At 42.1% G+C, this 21,387-nt stretch overlaps 1 protein-coding gene across 2 annotated transcripts in view; it reads right to left on the bottom strand.

Moving 5' to 3' along the window:
* Nucleotides 1–21,387, bottom strand: part of pio (zona pellucida domain-containing protein piopio) — a 116,351-nt gene that overhangs the window by 56,295 nt on the left and 38,669 nt on the right. The gene's annotated exons all lie outside the window — the stretch shown is intronic.

The raw sequence follows: 21,387 nt of genomic DNA, 5'->3' as shown, positions 1-21,387 counted from the left end.
ACACGTCTAACTGGTTAACAAAGTAATTTTTCGACGAAAGTCGACGAAAGTTAGTAAAAAGAAAGAGATAATCTGTCGAACCGAACGTTAAGCGGCACGATCGGAAAAATCGATGATCCGATTCCCGACGAATCGTTAACAAGAAATCAAAGCCACACCTCGTCGGTTAACGAGACACGGTTCTCGTCTACGTACAACACTCCCCCGATGACTTATCAATTGAATCATTGAGAAGACGTCACGTTTTACAGTTCTAACTGTAAATCGGCTGATGAAGTTCGCTCGCGATGCCGTCGAAATCGTTACCGCGAGTGCGAATGATATAACGGTACCCTTTCGTCGATCAATTATAATCAGTATCGCACTTCAATTCGCACGGTCTCACGATACACCGTTCGATCGGGATCGTCGAGTACAGAAATTGATCGTTGACCATGCTGTTCACGCTTTCAACCGGTAGTCCCGAGGTCGACGAACCTCTCTATTCCTTTGATTATGAAGAAACCTCGCACTTCATCGCGCGAGTCCACAATTTCTTGCGAGTTTCTTGCGCGTAATCGTGGACTCGCGAATTTATGAATTAAGAATTTTAAGCAGCGCGTAAAAATCGATTGCGTGTTTTTTTTTCTACCGATTTCGATGCCTAATATAGATTCTGAATTTATCACGACACGCGTTTCTATGGATAATGAAAATCTAACTTTACGAATTTATTAATTAAGAATTCTAAGCAGCGAGTAAAAATCGCTTGCACTCTTTTACCAATTTTACTGCTTCAGTCAGAGTCTGAGTCCTTTTTGACACACATTTTTGCGCCCAATTAAATAGGAACTTTTAAACTGCAGGTCTGAATCGGTTGCACCATTTTTTTTGACTACTTCACACCGCGGTCCAGAGTTCGTTTGCCCCGATGCTGGAGCCAATGTCTCCCGTGACAAATCGCTGAATCGCCAAACGTTTTTTGCGCGATCCCGTGACGGCGAAGTCGACGATGAGCACGCACTATTACGTGGCCGTTCTTTCGCGGCCCATTAAAACGTTCGGTCGAGCGATCGCCGTCGCGAAAAAACGATCGAGCGAAACCGAAAAATCCGAATGTCTGTACTCTCGCCGGTAAGACCGTTCGTTTTTTACGGGATCGGTTGTGAACAGGGGGGAACTGTACCGTTTCCGATATAGCTCGCGTGGAAATCCCGCAATTCGATTGTGCATTCGGTGACCTGCCAGCAATTAGTCGCTCCGGTGCGTTCACCCTAATAAAACAGCATTGTTATCGAGCCCGCCTTCGCGATGCTAATTACGCTCGTCATTACCGGGATCCGCGGTCGACATGCCTGATCTTAACACTTTGTGGACCCGATGCCGCGTAAATGCGCACAGTTTTGCTATAATCGTAAATCTCGTCGCAGATGTCATTTCATCTCCGATAGTTCACGCTTGACGAATGAAAGGTACCAATTGGTATGCTCCGTGATTCAATCATTTTCTATCGTAATATAGGAAATATCGTGGAATATTATAATCAATCCTCGAGTAGAATTCTCAGTGATTATGGTGGTGTGAAACTACGATATGGGACGTATTTCATTTCAAAGAAGAAATTTCACTGAAACAGAGTTAGGCGACATTTTATTCGGATAACGGATAAGAGACGAGGATGAAGGAATAAAATTTTATTCGACATTATCGAATAAAAATTGATCTAGATAACAGTTCGTCCGAACAAGATATTATTCGAATAAAAATTCATTCGAGTAAGGAAGTTATTTGTTATTCGAATAAGAATTTATATACAGAAATTAATTGAATCGATTTTTCGGCAAATGTTAATACGAAATGAATAACAACTTCGATCATAAGCGATCTTAATTCGGTGTTCGCCACTTTTACCTCGCACCGCAGTTTTTATAATAATAATAATAATAATAATAATAATAATAACGTCGAAACTCGAATCTATTAAACATCGAATTTTAATACTCAATCACAAAGTATCTGCTAGTTTATTTGATGGCCGAACCGATCATTATTTTCTCGAACAGCCAAACTGGCTATAATTGAATTTAATTGGCCAGGATATACAGCGGTTCCGAGAAAAATCATTTGCTTTCTCCGATACGCGAATTATAATCTTATTCTTCTCATAAGTGTATAAAATCTGTGGCCCATAAAACGCTTCTAGAACCTGTTCCGTTCATGGTCTCGGGAGTTAAACATTTCTCAATTAAGAACGCTTGTAATTAACGGAACGCCTGCAGTACGTCCAGGAGATCGGCTCGGCGAAATTTCTCAAAAACAGATCGACGATTTCGTGGATCTTTTAGATCGCCGTGCAAGAAGCCAGGGACGGTGGTCCCGTTTGGGATCGTCCCAGCTGCCAGACGCGGTTACGAAACCACGTGAACGCTAATTGTTCAGCCGCGAGCGGCCGCGAATTAAGACGGGATTCCGTCGCTCGGTTCAGCTCGCGTGCAATTAATTCGCCTGCTTAAGCGGCGGGGCTCGTTTAGACGAGCCCCGGCGAGCCAGCCAAATGACAATGATCATCGCCGGTTTAGCATTACCGGCGACGGGAAGAAAGACAATGATGAGAGAGTCGTGAACTTGACTCTCCGTGGCGTCCTCGGTTTCTCCGGGACCGAAACCAGCCACGTTCGATCGCCGACAATATAAATAAACGTCGCAGTTCGCGCAAAAAGGCTTCGATAATTCCTCGTCTACGATTTTAGAATAGCGATTATAAACGCTTCTAATGCGTCCAACAAATTTTTCTTTATAATTTCCAATATCTGGCGCGCTGAAGCATCATGTCGAATGCGATTCAAGGGTTTCCGCTATTTATTTCGGCGTGCTTGTTTAATAAAAATATCAGTTGGCAATAAAATATATAAATAAAATCTTAATAATCTCTAAATAATAATTAATATTAATTAATATTAATATTATAATTAATTAATAATCTCCAAATAAATAAAATCTTCAGTTGGCAATATTTATGATAATTTAGCGTGCAATTCGAGTGGTCGTCATCGTCATGTGCATGTAACTTCCACGATCTCGTTAGTTTTTACAAAACTAGACAAAGTGTTATTCAAGATCGTAAATTATGATCATCGTGCCATCTATGCTGGCATGCAGATACGCGAAACGCAAGAAAACCAGTTTACTAACATAAATAAATTATTGTTATTATACGATCTCCGCGGAGTAAACCATGAAAATAATAACTTGCTCGAAGATCCGCGGTCGCGGCGTAATATTTTATTAAATATTATTTTAACGCATGGTATTATGTCGTTAAAAAGTTCTGCAACGGTGATGCACGGCGTTGAATAAATTATTCCAGCAGTGTGGATATAAACGGAGGGGAAAAATCGAAGACGATAGCATCGAGCGCGTTAAGGCTGCGGCGAACGGAATGTCTCGGTAACAACTATGCAAGCTTTGCATGAGAATGTAATAGCGCAATAATGAAAACAAGAAGGTGTAGCATCGAGGCATTAGCTACGCTGCAGATTTCAATGGTCGGAATTGTCAACTGTGTCACGTTGGAGATTTCAATGCGTGGCAATATACAATCGTTGCATCGGGGACTTGAATGCTTGGTGACGCGGGAACACTGCCGCATCGGAGATTTCAATGCGCGGCGCCGCGGCACTGTCGCATCGGCCGTGACTTCAGCCTCCGCTAAATTAGCGTTGCAATCATTAACAATAACGTCGAACTGTTGCGTCGATCATTAATATTTCGACTGCCACGCCAATCATCCGAAGAATCTCGTGAAATTAAAGCATTTCGTTTATATATAATCAGGTTCAAATCGAGAAGTTCAGTTCTACGACACTAATTACATTTTTAATATTCTCACGTTTCGCGGAGATATTAAAATAAAAATCCGCGCTTTTTTTAGATTCTTTTTTTATTATATTTATTTATAGTTATTTTCTTTTCCTTCAATATATTGTACATTAGTACAACATCTAGTGAAAATAATGTCTCATTATTCTCGAAAACTAAATTATTATTGGGAAAATAAAACTTTGAATGCCTTCTTCTTTAAGCTTCATTATTTAGACATATCTCAGTATCGAATTAAAGCAGCGATACGAGTGACACGACAGGGAGATCGTTAAACTAATATTCGGTTTTATTTACAGGTGGAACTTCGTCCTAATTCTTCGAGGCCCGCGTCTTCATTTCGGTGAGTGTAATTTTTGCGTGGAACTTAGGGTTAAATTGCTCGAAGATGTTTACCTCGATTAGCAGTATTGGAATATCTGTTATTTGAATCGATTTCACGCGCAATCAGCGTAGTCCAAGGTAAACACACATGCACAACACGGTTTATTGTACAAGTCAATGCGGATTTAATCTAACTTCGTAACTGTGAAACATTTCTATTATCCGAACACTATGTCATCGCTTGGATAATCGAGGCTATACGTTCTTTTACCGAAAGCTGAAAGCAGTATAGATGTCCTAGCAGTCCATCGATCTTCGTGAGTAAAAAAGAAACGGGAAATCGACGAAACTCGAGCGAGTTGACCGCCGACGCGATCGGAAACGTTATATCAAGGGAGCAGCCAGCAATTAACAGTGATTGGCACACGAACGGCGACATTTAAGGTGGACAGTCGTTTCCCAGGCGCCGTTCCGTTGTTTCGAATGATACCGAACGATTCCCTATGGAATCGGAGAAGCAGTCCAAGGAGAGGGAAGCAATTAGCCGCACGCGAGTATCAAGCGTGCGAGCGATTGGCTCACGAACCAACCGATCGGTTCTTTTCTCGGCGGAAGTATCGGCGTCGGATCTCAAGAGAGAGAGAGAGAGAGAGAGAGAGAGAGAGAGAGCGAGAGAGAGAGAATAAAAGCCAGAAAAACCGTAGGAGAACACGAGAATCGCCTTGTCCGCGAGGTCGACGACCGGCGACCATCTTCTTCTCCCTCTTCACGCTTGCACGAACGCTCATTTCGGGTTTTTCAACGCCTCTACCCCCATAGCGGATCCGCGGATGAGGAACACGGGAAAAACGGACGCTCTCGGACCTTCACCTCTTTCCTGGTACCGTGATTCCAGTAAACTCCACTTTTATGGGGATCTTAGGAATCGCTGGACAGCTTAGCGAGCACAAGAACCATGGGACTTCTCATTTCACTGGAAGCCAACTGAATTTATTTCGACGATTCAGCCGTAGTTCTTGTCCACGGCGAGATCGATGCACTTTGTCTTCTTCTTCTTCTTCTTCTTCTTCTTCTTCTGGGAAGAAGAGCGGCTTTCGATCGAATTGGTTCACTTTAACCCCTTAGACGGAGAAATGTTTTCATCTGTGATGTTATCATTTTGCTTAGGGACTTTGTTATAGTACAATTTAATAACAATGGGATAGAGAAAAACCTTTTGTTACAGAAGAAGTGATAACAAATAGAGAGATTTTTATGTAGCTATCGCGTAAATGCAAACAAAGAGGAAAATAGAGAAAAAAACAGAAAAGAAGAAAATATCGAAATAAGTTTAAATATGTATATATATGCATATTTATACATATACATGAATATACATATAATACGAAATAAGAAGAAGAATACAAAAAAGCGTAGCGAGCACAATAGATATCACTTTATCGGAGTATTTATCAGAGTATTTTATCTTATCAGAGACATTTCATCGGACGTATAAGTAGCTGCCAAAAAAATAAGAGAAAAAGGATACAATGAAAACGTTCTAAACAGTGAACCCAAAGCAGCAATACGACGCTGTTCGGGAATGATCGAATGAACGCGAACGAGTTGAAACGAGGCTCATCAAATGAACGCGTTAGAACAGCTAGAAACGATGTGGGTCGCGTGAGACGTTCCTAGAGAATTCGTGCACTCGCAGGAAGATTGATGTAGGATCGAGCACGTTAGACGAGGTTCCCGGAATCGTGGATCTAGAAGGATCTACGTAGGATCGCCGGGGTTAAAGAACCGTCGGCGATTCGTGGAAAAAGGTATCTTTTTCGCGCCGACGCGTTCCCCCGTCCGGCTGCCAAACGATAGAGAAGGAAAAGGAGTTCTCTAACCGGAAACCGAGAGGCTCGCGTGTCGTTTGCAAATCGTGGCCTCGGGTACACGCCTTTGTTTCACCCCGTGGAGCCTCATCGGATGATGACTCAGGTGTAGAGGAAACGACGACGTCGCAGACGCGCGATCTTAGGGGGGGAAACGATCGTCGGACCGTAGAAAGGGAAACCGAACGAAAACGCGGGACGATCGTTTGTTCTTTTTTTTTCCTATTCTTCTTCTTCTTCTTCTTTTTTCGATTCATTTCAACCGCGACGAGCTCTCCACGAACGACGGCCGTCGTCTCGATCATGAAAGCGAGCCGAAAGGTCAAGTACCCTTCGGCTTCCGGCGTGACTTATGCACGCCTGGCCGCACGTGTCTACGATTTAACCCGCGAATTCCGCTCTCAGGGAAGAGGATTCCGCGGCGGGAAACGTGGAAATGGGAAACGTACTTCTTCCTCGGTATTTACGCCGGACTCCTGCCGAGTGTTCCCTCAATTACGGGATTTTTCACGTTTCGGTTGGTTTGGGATCTGCCGCATTTTTCGCCGCGGCACACTCGGAAACGATTTTCCCCGCGAGACTTCGGAGAATCGATTTGGAAATTGCTCGCGGAGAGAGTTGCTTAGTGAGAAACACGCGTGGTGGAAGAAAGGTGGAACTGTTCTTCGAGTTCTCTTGCAAGATACGTGATACATTCGAAATCTAAAAATATATTCCAATTTTTAACTGACGGCAAAGTAAATAATAGAACAAATGTCGAATTAGAGAATTGTTCTATCAGGAGAAACTATGGAAATGTTCACCGTGTTTAGTAGATGGTGTGAAAAACATGTATAATAGAAGAAACAATGAAACTGTTCTTTGATCTTTCTTGAAGAATTCATCTATAAAATTCATACTTCGAATTCTATAGAATCTGAAATAGTAAAATAAAAATCGACTAGAAAATTATTCATCGAGGAAAAACTATAGAAAAATTCACTACATGTAGTAGATAGTATGAGAAACGTGTACAGTAGAAAAAGAAACCTAATGATTCTTCAGGTTCTTTAGCAAAATAATATCACTTCGAATTCTAAATAATTTCACTAAGCAAGATTAGATTAGATCGTAAAATCGATTAGAAAATTGTTCCTCGAGGAAGCATTACGATAAAAAGTATCACTATTACAGTGAGATATATCAGATAGGAGAAACACGAAAAAAACCTTGAAATTTTCTTATGAAACCGTTTCGATTTATAAACCATTGCATCGAGTAACAGATAACTAAATTCTAGAATGTATTAAAAAGTCGTTCCTTCAGAACGAACTATGAAAAAAGTGCTATTGTGCTAAGTGGGACGCGTCATGAACACTTAACGAACTGCTTAAATGCTACTTCACTTGCGCGCATTCTCGTACGAAAGAAGATCTTCGCAATGCAGTCTTCACAGTTACACACAGAGAGTCGCATATTTCTACAAAATCCAACTGGAAATCACATCTTCGCGATCGCGAATGAGATTTTTAGAATTCTTTTTTCGCAACCTATCGCCGTCAGATCAAGAAATCGAGGTCGAAAATCGGCGTCGCTTCGGGAACGTTTGAAGGCACCGTGAAAGAACGTTTGACGGGGCGAAGGCTCGAAAAGCTGCCGCACCGGGACGACGCACAGTTATGCAATATAGCTCTGCGCGGCTTCCGTGCGTGAGATTTTAATGCACCGTGATGAACACGAGCCGCATAATACATCGGCGACGTAACCGATCTACGCCACGCGACTTCCTGTCACCGTCACGAACGCGCACCGTCGATTAGGGGGAAAACATTTCTTTAATCCCAGTATCTTTGAAAACGGATATTGAATTGAATGCAAGTCCAGGAACTGCACACAATAAATTCTCCCTAATTGACGCTCAGCTTGGAAACGGAAATGGACAATTTGGGAAGAGGAGACACGATTATTCGAGGTCTTTATAGTTGCCGATTGTCAATTATGAGAACGAGCCGCAAGGCTCGATCAATCGTACCTCCTCTTCCCAAATTGTCCATTTTTGTGTCCAAGCTGAGCGTCAATTGGAGAGAATTTTCTGTACCTTCAAAGTAATTTTAATGTAGTCGTAAAGATGCTAATAAAAATGAGCTGTAAAATGGCCTCAGAAACAGCCTAAAAAATGGGCCCAAAATGGTCTCAAAACTGATCCTACAACAATTCAAAATGCAGTCAATTTTCCCTAATCTCTCCAATAATAAAAATCTCTCCATAGCAAAAATGGATAGTCGGGAGTTTATCCGAGGAAACTAAGAATATTCATGCAATAATTTCAACTTATTGAAGTCATTTATTGACTTGTTGCAAGGTAATGCTTTTGCAACAATGGTAAGAAAGATCAATTATTCTTTAAGACAAAAATGAAAGAAAATTGTACTTGGCTTCTATATCTTCCAAATGATGCATACATTTTTTATTTTGCATAAAGATCCGGAATTTATTTATTGCTCGATTAGGTTAGACAGAACTGCGTTCGCCCTTTTGGCAATTGAAATGGTCGAAGGCACTGTGCCTTGTAATTCTTCAGACTGACCTCTGCAGCTCTAACGAAATCCAACAGATCGGATGCAAGGTCCAACAAGATCCAACAATAAAATTTAATGCTTGGTGCTCCCAGCTTGAAGTGCCTAAGCTGCGAAACGCATTCCTGCGATTTTCGAGGAACATGCAGCCAGTTAACCTGGCGAGTTCCCACGCGGCCCGACAATAAAATGATTCAGCGAAGGGCATGCGCCGAAGATTCGCCGATCCCTACGTTTGATCGCCATCGTAAAGGCTGTATCATTCGGATTATTAACTCCGAATCCCGTGAACCGGCGACGATGCACCATCCTGCGTTTCTTATCCGACAATAAAGCGAGGAACTGAAAGCCACGGGGAGAGAGAGAGAAAGAGAGAGAGAGAGAGAGAGAGAGAGAAAGAAAGAAAAATAGCAGAAGAAAAGAATCGGCGAGTTTCGCGGTAGCCTGAGCGGAAAGGAATTCGCGCGGACTCATCGGGACGCGCAGGTGAATCGTTCTAAAGCTGGCAGCTTAGTCACCGTTTCCAGAATAGACAAGTCTTTCAGCAATTTCGCCCCGCTGCGCAATCTCTAATTCACCGCGGCTGAACACCTGGCCCTGATTGCAGGCCATCTTCCACTGGAAAACGGGTTAACGAGCCGAAATTCAGTAACGAGCCGATTACCATAATCGCCGGACCGCGTCTCTCTGCGGTCTCCTCGTTGCGAAACCGGCGGCGCTGGGTTTTTGATTGTCTGCAAGAAGGATTTCAGCGTGGAAACGCCCGGCAGGCGAGCAGTATTTGCATATCGCGGCCGCCGAGGTCCTTGAAGCTTTTTTGCTAGTTTTATTAGCCGGCCCAGGTGTTCGGCCGAGTGAAAATTCTGCAGGCCCCCTTGGAAACCGCCGTTACTTCCATGTGGGAGTCGATTCGAAAGCTTCTAGACTCTCGAAACGGCTGGCCGTTCCGGTCGAGTTTAGGTTGAAAATTACAGAAGCTTCCGATTCGCTGTTCTTGGATGTTTCGATAGGACTTTTTTAAGCGGAGACAATTATTTGGAAGATTGCGGAGGCGTTAGACATTTGTGAGGACTTGCAAACTTTTTAATTCTGTTCAGCAGGCTTGGAAATTTGTTTGAGAAGTTTTAAACGTTTATAAGAAAATTTTAAACCGAAGATAATTATTTGATAGCTTGTTGTAGGTGTTCGACATTTTTTAGTACTTCTGCATTGTCTTCCAATTTAATTTTAACCAGTTAGCTATTAAAATACTGGATTAAAAAGACGGTTTTATTTTATATAATTAACAATTTTGTTACCAATATTTACTTATTCACTTAACATTAATATATGCTAGATACATAATGAACGAAAAATCAAATCCTTATAAAAGATACAAATTCAAATTGCAGTGATAATCAGCAAAGCATGGAAGCACTTTGCACGTCGAAATCTACTTTTTCTAATCTACTTTTTGTAACAATGTAAACACCTTTGTGCAGAATTGGCCTTAAAATATTCTAAACATCTTGAAATTTGGGAAATTGGTTATTGTTTTCACTAGAATTACAATTTTACTCATCATACCACAAAATACTGCCATTTCTCCGCGACGAGTATACTCGTCAAACACGACCAACCGGTTAATCGATCTAAAATCAGCCGAGCTTAGAGTTCGAAGAGTGGTGGCAACGTTTCGACGACCAACGAATCTGTGCATTGTCGAGATGTCCGTTCATTCGATTGTAGAACAGCGATTTCGCGTGTTCCGGCTGAGGAGTTTCAGGAACGTATAAAACGAGGGATGTAGAAAATGATAGACTGATGTTCCCCGGGATCTAGCAAGGTCCCCGGAAACACGGTGAACGCGGAGTTGACACGTCCAGTCGAGCACAGGAATTCCGTTAGCCTCGGGGGAAAAAAAAAGCGTTTCCATTGACTTGCCCTGTGTGCATTATAACTGTCATATTGCACGCGACTCGCGTCTGCATCCTGCGCGTCGTGGTCCCGCTAACAACCGGATGTACTTGGCAACGTTACTCGCCGATTAATGCACGGTCTCCGCTCGTTCGGATAACTCCGCGACGTAATAGCGCGCGTTAAGCTGTTAAACGTTTAGAAAATCAACAAAACTCCGCGTTCTAGGAAACGATCTATCTGGATGGAACGAATAAGCGAGCATGTTTTACGATAGCAAGAACGATCCCAGCGGCAAGATAAAACGGCAACGATTATCTATAGGGGAACAACGATACTGTTTCTACCGAGTATATATGTTTTTTCCATACGAAGCGGATGAGTATGCGTGTCGTTCCGGCCGAAGACGTTAAACAATGGTTTGATAATTCGCGTCGGCCGCGCTGGAAATTACGAGGGTCCTCTGCGGAGCCTCTACGAGAAGCTCGGCACGTTTGCCAATCGCCGACCAATCGGATTCGTTTTTACGGGCGACGGACATCTCGAGCCGGAATCATTTTGGTGATCGTGATTTTCCAGCGATTTTCTAGACGCCGTCGTTCGTGTGTTTCGCACGGAGAGAATCAAACGCAATAATTAATTGGTTAATGTTTCCTGCAAAAAAATCAGCACAATGATGATAATGGTAACTATAAAATAACGATAAAAAAAAATAGCTGTTAAGATTAGGATCCGAGGAACATGGATCCGAAGAGGCAGCAGGCCTATTAAATCAATCTATTTGCAAGGAGAAATGAAAGATAATGCCTCAATCATCAATTATTCTGCACGGCACTATCCGAAGCTATTTCGAGGCTATATCGATGCATAAAGCTGTAATAGGCTCGCAGTTATCCCACGGGAAAATAGTTTCGTTTCTTTTCATCGGTGATAAACTAACGAACCGATACACACCGCAATCACTTTCTATTTCTTCCTCTCGCTTTATATTACTCTGAAAAATAAAACGGCACCGCCGATGCGATCATCATCGTATCTATCAGAAAACGCACATTCGAGTGACATAATCGCGATGGAATAACGCTGTTCTTTCTTGTTTTTTCGTCGCGAGTGTCCGCAACAAGGCCCAACGAGTCCCATTAAACGTGTAACCCTAACGAGTGCCAGAGATCGGGGTAGCGCAGCTATCGCGAGCCGGTTATCGATTTTCGATCTTCCAAGCAGCCTGATCACCGGCTCAATTAGTTTGCCCCCGGTATAAGCGTAACTAAGTCTTCATTGTGTCCGATTAAATTGTTCACACTCGGCTGCTAATGAACGCCGATAGGAACAGAACTGTGCTGCGTTCGCCGGGCTCCGCGGGTTTCCCGGCGTCCTCCACGACATCCTTCGTTCTAGCATACTTACACGTATCCTGAACGAGCGCATCCGAACCTTGTAACGATCAGTTACGATTCCCTGTCTGATTTGTTATTATCGCCGGCGAATTGAATTTTCATGTTTGGTAATTACTATTAAGATACACAATCTCGCGCGGTCGCCTCCAGCGATTCAATGTACACGTTAACGTTTTATTCATTGTTCGTAGGCTAAACTACTTTGCAATGGAGAAGAGTGTGTTCATCGTGTTCCCTTTTTTCCCGATGAGCTGCTACGAACATTCTTCGCGGGAACTAGAAACCTATATCGCACCGTGGTGCGCGTGGTTACGCTATTTTTATGGTCGGCAAATTGGTCGATTCAGATGCCTGTGCTCAATAGGACATTATTCGAATTCTTTCGAATATTTGTCTGGCATAATTGTCCGGACATTTCGTTCGAATAACAATTATTGGAGCTATTTATTCGAATAAATTATTCGAATAGAGATTGTAAAATTATTCGAATAACAGTGCAGTAATACGGAAGAAATGTACCGATAAACTATGAAAAAGGATACTTTATATTCTACCATTTATTTTTCAAATCTATTATTTTCCACATCAAAATTCCTGTACAAATAAATCGTTATATAGCTAAATTATTATTAAATAGCATATTTATTCTCTATATTATTATATATTATTATATTATATTATATTATATTATATTATATTATATTATATTATATTATATTATATTATATTATATTATATTATATTATATTATTATTCTATATATTAATTCTCTTTCCGAGTGGGTTCTTCAAGTTTACCAAACAATTACATCCTTCTTCATTCTTTCACAATAATTTACAAAGAAAAAGGTAGTCTATATCTATCTAATATTAAACTGTATTTATATATAATATATATTATATTATTATATTATTATATATATTTTATTATATTATATTTATATTTATATTAGTCGTCTTTAATTATTATAAATGAAAAGTAAAATTTCATTTCGATTTAAAAGAATAACATCCACGTTTAACAGATTACATTCGAGATCTTCACAAAATCCATTGTTACAGTGCAATTAATTAGTATTTCTGTAGGTATTTCCGTATTTCAGTATTTCTGTCGGTATAACAGAAAACACATCTCAGATCGAAGACCATTTTTGATAATCGAAAGAAAGTTCTGATTTCCATGATTCTGATTCGGTTTTACGTTTTTCTATCGCGAGAATCGACAACGCGGACACGTGATCGGGATGTCGCGCCGCCGGATCCACAGGAGATAGGTGTCCGGATCGAGATTACCATTCCACTTGCATAAGAGGAACGTGCCCCGCGTTCGTAACGAGAAAAACCAGTCCCGGTGGACATTGGAGCATTTCAACCGGCGGGGTGAACTCGTAAAGCACTCTGCACTACAAACCAGATGGAAAAAAAGAACCGGCTGCGATCTGGATCATCCGGCATTCTAGATCGTTCGTGCATCTGGAATCCTCTTTGGAAGGTTAATCGATAGGCTGGCGCAACGTCCGCGAGATCGTTCATAGCTAATTGTATCTTACGAACGCGAACACGAGTAATCCATTTTGAATTTGTATTGCTAATTGCGACCTCTATGATCCGGAATTTTTATACACGCGTACACGAGATTTATATTCTAAATTTGTTCACTAATTTTAACGACGAATTCTCCTCAGTCGACAGAGTCGCATGTATCACCTTTTTTAAATTCTGGAGAACGATGGCAAATCATTATAGAATAATGGTAAAAATTCTGGAGAACGCTGGCAAACCATTCTAAAATAATGGTAAAATTTTGAGAGGCGATGATAAATCATTTCAAAATAATGGTAAAAATTCTACAGAACGATGGTAAATTATTCTAAAATAATGGAAAAAAATTCTGGAAAACGATGGTAAACCATTCTTAAATAATGGTAAAATTTTGAGAGACGATGATAAATCGTTTCAAAATAATGGTAAAAATTCTACAGAACGATGGTAAATTATTCTAAAATAATGGAAAAAAATTCTGGAAAACGATGGTAAACCATTCTTAAATAATGGTAAAATTTTGAGAGACGATGATAAATCATTTCAAAACAATGGTAAAAATTCTACAGAACGATGGTAAATTATTCTAAAATAATGGAAAAAAAAATTTTGGAAAACGATGGTAAACCATTCTTAAATAATGGTAAAATTATGAGAGACGATGATAAATCATTTCAAAATAATGGTAAAAATTCTACACAACGATGGTAAATTATTCTAAAATAATGGAAAAAAATTCTGGAAAACGATGACAAACCATTCTAAAATAATGGTAAAAATCTGATGTACGATAACGAATCATTCGAAGATAATAGTAACAATTCTGGAAGACGGTGATAAATCATTTCAAAATAATGGTAACAATTCTACGGAACGATATGGCAAATCATTCTAAAATAACGGGAAAAAATTCTGAAAAACGATGATAAACCATTCCCAATAATAATAAAAATTCTGGAAGGCAATGGCAAACCATTCTAAGATAATGGTAGAAATTCTGGAGAACAATGGTGAACCAATTTCAAATAATAGTAAAAATTCCGGAGAACGAGTCGTAAATCATTCTAGGATAATGGCAAAAATTCTAGAGAACGATGATAAATCATTCTGAAATACAAAAGATTCTGAACCGTTGCCGGAGTCGTAACAAACGAAGGATGCGCCATTTCAATCTCCGAAGCAACTAGCAGACGGCAAGGGCCAATGGCGGCAGAAGGTAAAACAATCACCGGTTGTTCCCGTGTTCCATCCACGGTTATTAAAGGACCCCCCCCCCCCCTCCCCCTCTCCGACGAAAGGGGAGTCTCGCGGAAGCGATTTCCGCAGAGATTCCAGCGAAATTGGTCAGATTGTGCCCGCGATCGTAGAGATCGCGGAACCGGTGTCCATGATTCGACCGAACCCGCTCGGGGAAACACAATTTCCCAGGAACGATTCCGCTGGCGTGCCAGCGTAATCGAGCTGGCCTTGGAGAGGAAAATTGGCAGATCGTCGATGCTTCGGGCATGGGATCGACGATCGCTCGGACTTAAGGCTCCTGTACACTTCTAGAAAATCGTAGCGAAAGGTTCATCTAAAAACAGCTCTGGTGCGAACAAAATTTATATACAACATTATATATATTATATTATTTATTATATATGTGGATATAGGTGAGACAAATATATGTGTATATTATATTATTATATTATATTCCGTGCAAATTTATGGAAGGGCTAGTTTGTTAGACGACAGAATTTAGAGATACAAAAATTATTATATTTAAAATTTAAGAAATATTTTTAATATATTTAATATATTTGATATTTTATTCATATAATTATATATTAATATTAATATTTTCTTTATATATTTAATATATTTAAGAAATTGAAAATTATTATATTTAAGATACAAAGAAATAGATACAAAAATTTTCGCAAAAATTGCAATTGGATGGAATGACAAAAACAGGTAAACGAGTCCCGTTTTTCAACAATCGAAGATATTTCGAATGTTCGTTATTTCGACCAAGAACTGTGAGAAATCCGATTCGTCAATTTCCGATGCCTTGTTTCTGTGTCAACGGTATCAAAAATGTTTTACCGTTTTAGAGGTGTCCACACGTATTTGAAAATACTGTGCCTGTACGTGTACGAACGCATAACACACGCATACTTGAAGAGATACCTTAGCTAGTTCAGAGCATAGTACGGTTTTCGCGCGGACCGTCGTCGTTCCGAGTGGGAATCTCGCGGAGGACGTTCCGGCGAGCGGAGACGCGGCTTAACGACCGCAGGAAGGAACGACTGGTTGCACCAAGGTGCGGAATAGTAACGAAGATTACCGTAACTCCGCCGTAAGAGGCTACCAACACCACGGTCATCGCGCTCGGAGCAGAAACCCGGCGGACCGTTATGAATCGCGCATTATTTTCGCCAGAAACGTCCGAACGAAATCTCCCGGACACGTACGGAGCGAGTTCCTGAACGTAGCCCGGTCGCATCTAGCGCGCCTGATATTTAAATTCGATCCTCGGACCGCGTCGTTCGCGTACGAATTAACGGAGGTGCGCGCGTGAAAAGGCGAACCGTTAACATTCAGTAGGCCTTTAACGCTGCCTGGATATACACGCGTCCGCGATTCTTTCTATAAACGCGAAAGCAACCGATGGAACTGGACCCTGTCCGTTCAGGAAAGCGGCCAACAGGCTTCGATCGGCTGTCGTCGACACTTTGGACCCGTCGGTGGGACCGTATTCATGCATACCGTAGGCATCCTAATTGCCGGTTCTGTCGGCGTGGACGCGCACCGCGAGCGATGATCGAGCGATTCGCAAAACGTTGGGAAATGTTAACGTTGCACAACCGTTATGGCGGTTGTGGCGATGCTTGCCGCGATGCGTGGTAGCGTGTACAGATCTCCACTTACATAGATTTTATGCTTGGAACTGTTTTCCTGAGTGGCAACGATCCGGGACGTCTCACCCGGTCTTCGGACGCAGTCATCGATTCGTTCGAACCGTTTCGAGAATCGCGAGAGCGGCGCGGAGTTCGGGGTATCCTCTTGTGAAATATGACGAAGATATCGTCGAAGATAATCTATAAATTTTCGAATAAATATCGTGCTCGGTGTTACGATCTTCGATAATTGTATTCATAAAATGAATTCGATGTTCTTCGCGCGAGAGACAAGATCGTTGCCGTCATGCTCGAGTGACGCTGATAGGAAGTGCTGCACAAAAGTGTTCGTGCACCTTTTAAAACGCAATAATTATTTTAAAACTGGACTAAGTGACTTGAATCTTTTTTTAGGTGATAGGGGGTTTAGTCTACTAGATCATGGCTGAAATGTTTTCTTTTTCTATATTTTGCTATTACTTGGCATGACAAAGAAATAGAAATCTCTCGTTTTTGAACTTTCTTATCTGAGCTTATAACGAAAATTTTATCGAAATCGATTCACGTTGTTTTATCACGATTACGACCAAAACCAGAACGAAAATTCTAAATTTTAAATTATCCTTATAGGTTCAGATAAAAAAATTAAGAAACGAGAGTTTCTAATTTTTTCTTTTCAATCCAAGTGAGAACAAAATTAAAAGTGAGAAGCTTTTTAGCCATCGTTTAGTAGACTAATCTCTCTGTCATCTAAAAAAAACATTCAAGTCACTTAGTCCAGTTTTAAAAAAGTTATTGCGTTTTAAAAGGTGTACGAACACTTCTATGATCCATTGTATGTACAACAGCAACTTCCATTCTTGTAGAAGTATCAATCAGGCATCGACATTCCTGTAAAAGTATCGAAGAGGCACCGATTCTGTTCGACACCTACGTCTTTGATCCAATTCTGTGTCGGATCGAAAGTCAGCTGGTATCGATAGGTATCGATGCGGTGTCAGGCCACAGGCTAGTGTCTCAGCTATTACACAAAACGCCCCGCACCGCCGAAAGAAAACCAGAAAAAAGAAAAACAATCGCAATGTTCGATCCGGTAATGAGAATAGCATCGAACGGTAACTGAACGCATCGCAGCCACAGGTGGGTTATCCGCGAGGCGGATGCCTCGTCATCGGAGCGTGCAGCCGAGGCAAGGCTGCCGGGTGTGCCGCGGATATCTCATCGGGCAGGTCTGGAAAGAGCATCGGCTGGTTTTGCGAGACGCGGAGAAGATAACGATGGCCAGGGCCGTGCTGATGGATCGATAGGCCGCCGGTGGATAGGCATCGGTTTTGCCGGAGGAGCACGCGAGCAATCGGTGGCTTTGTGCGTGCGGAGGAGGATCCTGGCAGCCGCGATAACCAGCCGGTTGGTAGCCGTTCGAAAGTGGGTCGGACGTTTTTCATCTTCGCTCCTTCGTGGCCATTGTTGTTGGTAGTTGCGGCCAGTTGCGTATCGTCGTATCGTTGCGGCAACGCCAGCCAGGAGTTCCTTAATTAGGGGATGCGCTTATCGGCCGCTCAAGGATTAGATCGGTTCTGATCGAGAGGATCCGAAGGAAACTCGACGGGAAGCGCTCGAGCTTCTTCGTGGATCACCGAGCCGGATGACGTTGGTTCGGCCGGATGGATGTTTGCCAATTTCTCGTAGCAAAGCGTCTCTCTGCTGTAGATCTAACCCTTTGCGCTCCGCAATCGCCGACACGGCGACGCTGAATTGTTATCTTTTAACGTTATCGTGTAAAATCTTCATTCGCGACCTTTCTCAGTCGTGAAGATCAACTTCTTTAACCCGAGAAAGATAACCTACGTCGCGAAGACTGTTGATTTTTGTTAATTTTTCATAGAGGTCTAGTGATTTAAGTTTAAAATTACTTAAAATATAAAAAAATATAATATAAATGCATTTTATTTTTACAATAATGCCAAACCTTTAAAATGACTAGATTAACTTAAATAAATATCCATTGTTAGTATAAAATTGACGCCTTAGAAAAGCATGCGCCTCTGAAGCGTATGGTTATCTTTTACGTACGTTGTCATATGGTTATCTTTCTAGGGTTAAATGGACGGATGATTATTTTATTTTCTTGCATATTTTGTTAGCAGAGCTCGTTCGCGGTCGAAACGATATCTTGCCAAGAACTGCTACTATGCGTCGTTTGTACGACAATCGGCATCTTAAGTATTAAATTAACAATTTGCTGTTCATGTTAAAGGACTTAAGGAAGCAAACAATGCTTTGGATGCCGATTATTAGAGATCTCTCTATTATTTAAGATGCCGATTATATTCCTCTATGTTTCTACCTATACAAGGTACGCAACGCTTTCATTGCACGGTCAAAAACAATCATGCACACATATCAGCCGCTACTGAGTAAGACACCGATATTCGGACAGTGATCGATCATCGGACGATAATTAAGGTTTCGAAAATCCGACATTTTCGAACTGCATTTTCTCTGCGAAATCACGACGCACTGGTCCCACGGTGAGACTTTGAAGAAGCCGCGAGAGAAGGAAAGGAGGTAACACGCACACAGAGAGGTTCGCACGTAGCTCTAGCACGACCTCTGATCCCCCCATACGGTATCGAGGGAGAAGATACTCTTCTCTGCTGCACGTGGTAATTTCCCGATAATCGTGTTCGATAGCGAGCTCGATGCGTGGACTCGATAATAACGAAGATAACGGCCCTGCCTATTAATACCGCTCTATATAAACCTCCATTATATCATACTTAAGACGTTCATCGGCCGTTCGTGGCTTAATCGTTCGTTTTAGACCAATTACAGCAATTCCGTCTGTTTATTAAGGCCGCGTTTTGTTTGACAGCCGCCACGTTCTGGTGCGACAAAGTTCCCTTTTCTGGTTCCATTTCGAGTCGAGACGACCGGAAAATGATAATTACGGTTCCGAGAGGTCTTGTACACCGATGATTTCTGGATTATAATAAACGCGGCACGTTCAACGCGTCGCCACGTTCCCTTCGATCGCGGCCATCCACGATGTAATTTGCCGTGGTTAGCAGCCATTATCGAAACGTTACCCGTCCCTGCAGCCGAAGAGGTCGTCACCGCTGTGACCAGCCGCAGAGTACGGACTCCTAATTGCGGCTCCGAACGTCGCTTCATAGGGAGAGATCCGTCGTTTTCTTATTCCCGAGAAATTACGTAATTTATCGGTGGTAGTACGTAAACGCTCGACGACATTTTTCTCGTTTCAATGGTATTCGTACGTCCGTGTTTTAGCACTCGAAACGCCTCGCCGTTATGGCTTCGCAGCGAGCCTAACAGTACAATTTTTTCCACTGCAGTTAGACCATTTCTATCATCGCAGCGTGGATCCTTCAGCTATCGAGAACTGCCCTGTAAATCTGTAGAATTTTCGTGATCAACTAGGTGAGGTCGTAAACTCTACTTTTAGTACCTAAATCCTTTATGCCCGTCGATCCACGGGCCAGCCGGCATCAACATTCCTCGCGTTCACCAAGATAAGTTTCCATTTTACTGCCTGGATCCTCTAACAACCGGACAACGACCCATTAAACGGTAAAACATTATCTTTGCTTTTTGCTGGATGATAAATTTTCGTTTTACGAGCCGCGTCTTCTATTTCCTGAAATCTATGACGTCTCCGCGAACATTTTGCAGGATCAGTTTTAATTATTGGACGGGGACCGTGCTGCATACGTGTGCGTAGTACTGGCGATCAAAATTAGCGAGCGAACACGTGTGTACATAAAAATCGTTAGAAATGTGTTCGTATTTTATGAACGACCATGAAACTGGCAAAACGATGACATAAACTGCCCCCCCTAGTTTCTCCTGTACTATAACATAGCTGAATGCCAACGAAATCCCCGTAGCGGATCTTGCAGAAATCCGTAAATCAAAATGGGCAAGCGAACACGTATCTGTAAAAATCGAGAGGAAAGCCTTCGTATTTTATGAACTATCACGAGCCTGACGAAACGATGACTTAAACTGGCCCCAGTTTCTCGTGTGCTATAACATAGTTGATTGCCAACGAAATCCCCGAAGCGGATCCCTGTGGAAATCCGTAAATGAAAATCGGCAAGCACGCGCGTCTCTGTGGAAATCGAAGAGAAAAAGGCTCCGTATTTTATAAACAGTCATGAAACCATTATTACGATGACTTAAATTCCTCCTAGTTTCCTCTGCACTATGTCATAATTGAATCTCAACGAAATCCCCAAAGGCGATCCTGTAGAAATCCATAATTCAGAATGAATAATCGCACAGGCCTCAGCGAAGATCGACGAAAAGGGCTCCGAATTTTCTGAACGATCGCGAAACTAGCGAAACGATGACTTAAACTCCCGTCAATTATACGTGCGCTACAACATGGTTGATTTTCAACAAAATACTGAGGGTAGATCCGGCAGAAATCCATGATTCATCGCACACGAACGTCACAGGTGCTCCGCCAGAAAGATTTTATACGTTAATTTGCGAAAATATCGATGGTTCAGGATTCGCCTAAGGCAAAGAATGATTCAGCGGACGATCATTCTACGTTAGTCCGGCGACGGTTTCGCGCGGAACGTTTGTCGCGACAAGCAAGAAAGCGTCCGGCTAACAAGGAACTAAATCTCGCGGCGGAAACGAAGGCGTCTTGTTTTCCTGAAACGAGATACTCCGCGGCGACGACGACGACTTCCTGCTAACAAGCCGAGACTCATCGGCGACGTTTCCCATCCGGTTTCGTTCTTCCCGACCTTCCGATTTCCTGCTCGTAAAAATCGCCGATCGGCGCACTACGGCCGGCTTTAATTAAACCCGCATCACCGCTATTTCTGGCCAAGGTGAATCGCCGACGGATGCCAGCGACTTGATCCGATCCGATCGGATCCGATCCGATTGGCCTCGGACTAAATCTCAAGGACCTCGTCCGGCTTCGATGGTTTTCGTGCGAAGATCCTCTTATTCCGACCAATAGGCGTGTCGTAATTATTTTCTCGCCGGATCGAGTGCGTACGGACGCCAATTAACGCGGTAATTGGAAA

Source organism: Megalopta genalis, chromosome 11, assembly GCF_051020955.1.
Source record: "Megalopta genalis isolate 19385.01 chromosome 11, iyMegGena1_principal, whole genome shotgun sequence".
In the NCBI taxonomy this organism is placed as follows: Eukaryota; Metazoa; Arthropoda; class Insecta; order Hymenoptera; family Halictidae; genus Megalopta; species Megalopta genalis.
Note: the sequence above shows the minus strand (reverse complement) of the source record. Positions and strands in the feature narration are given on the sequence as shown.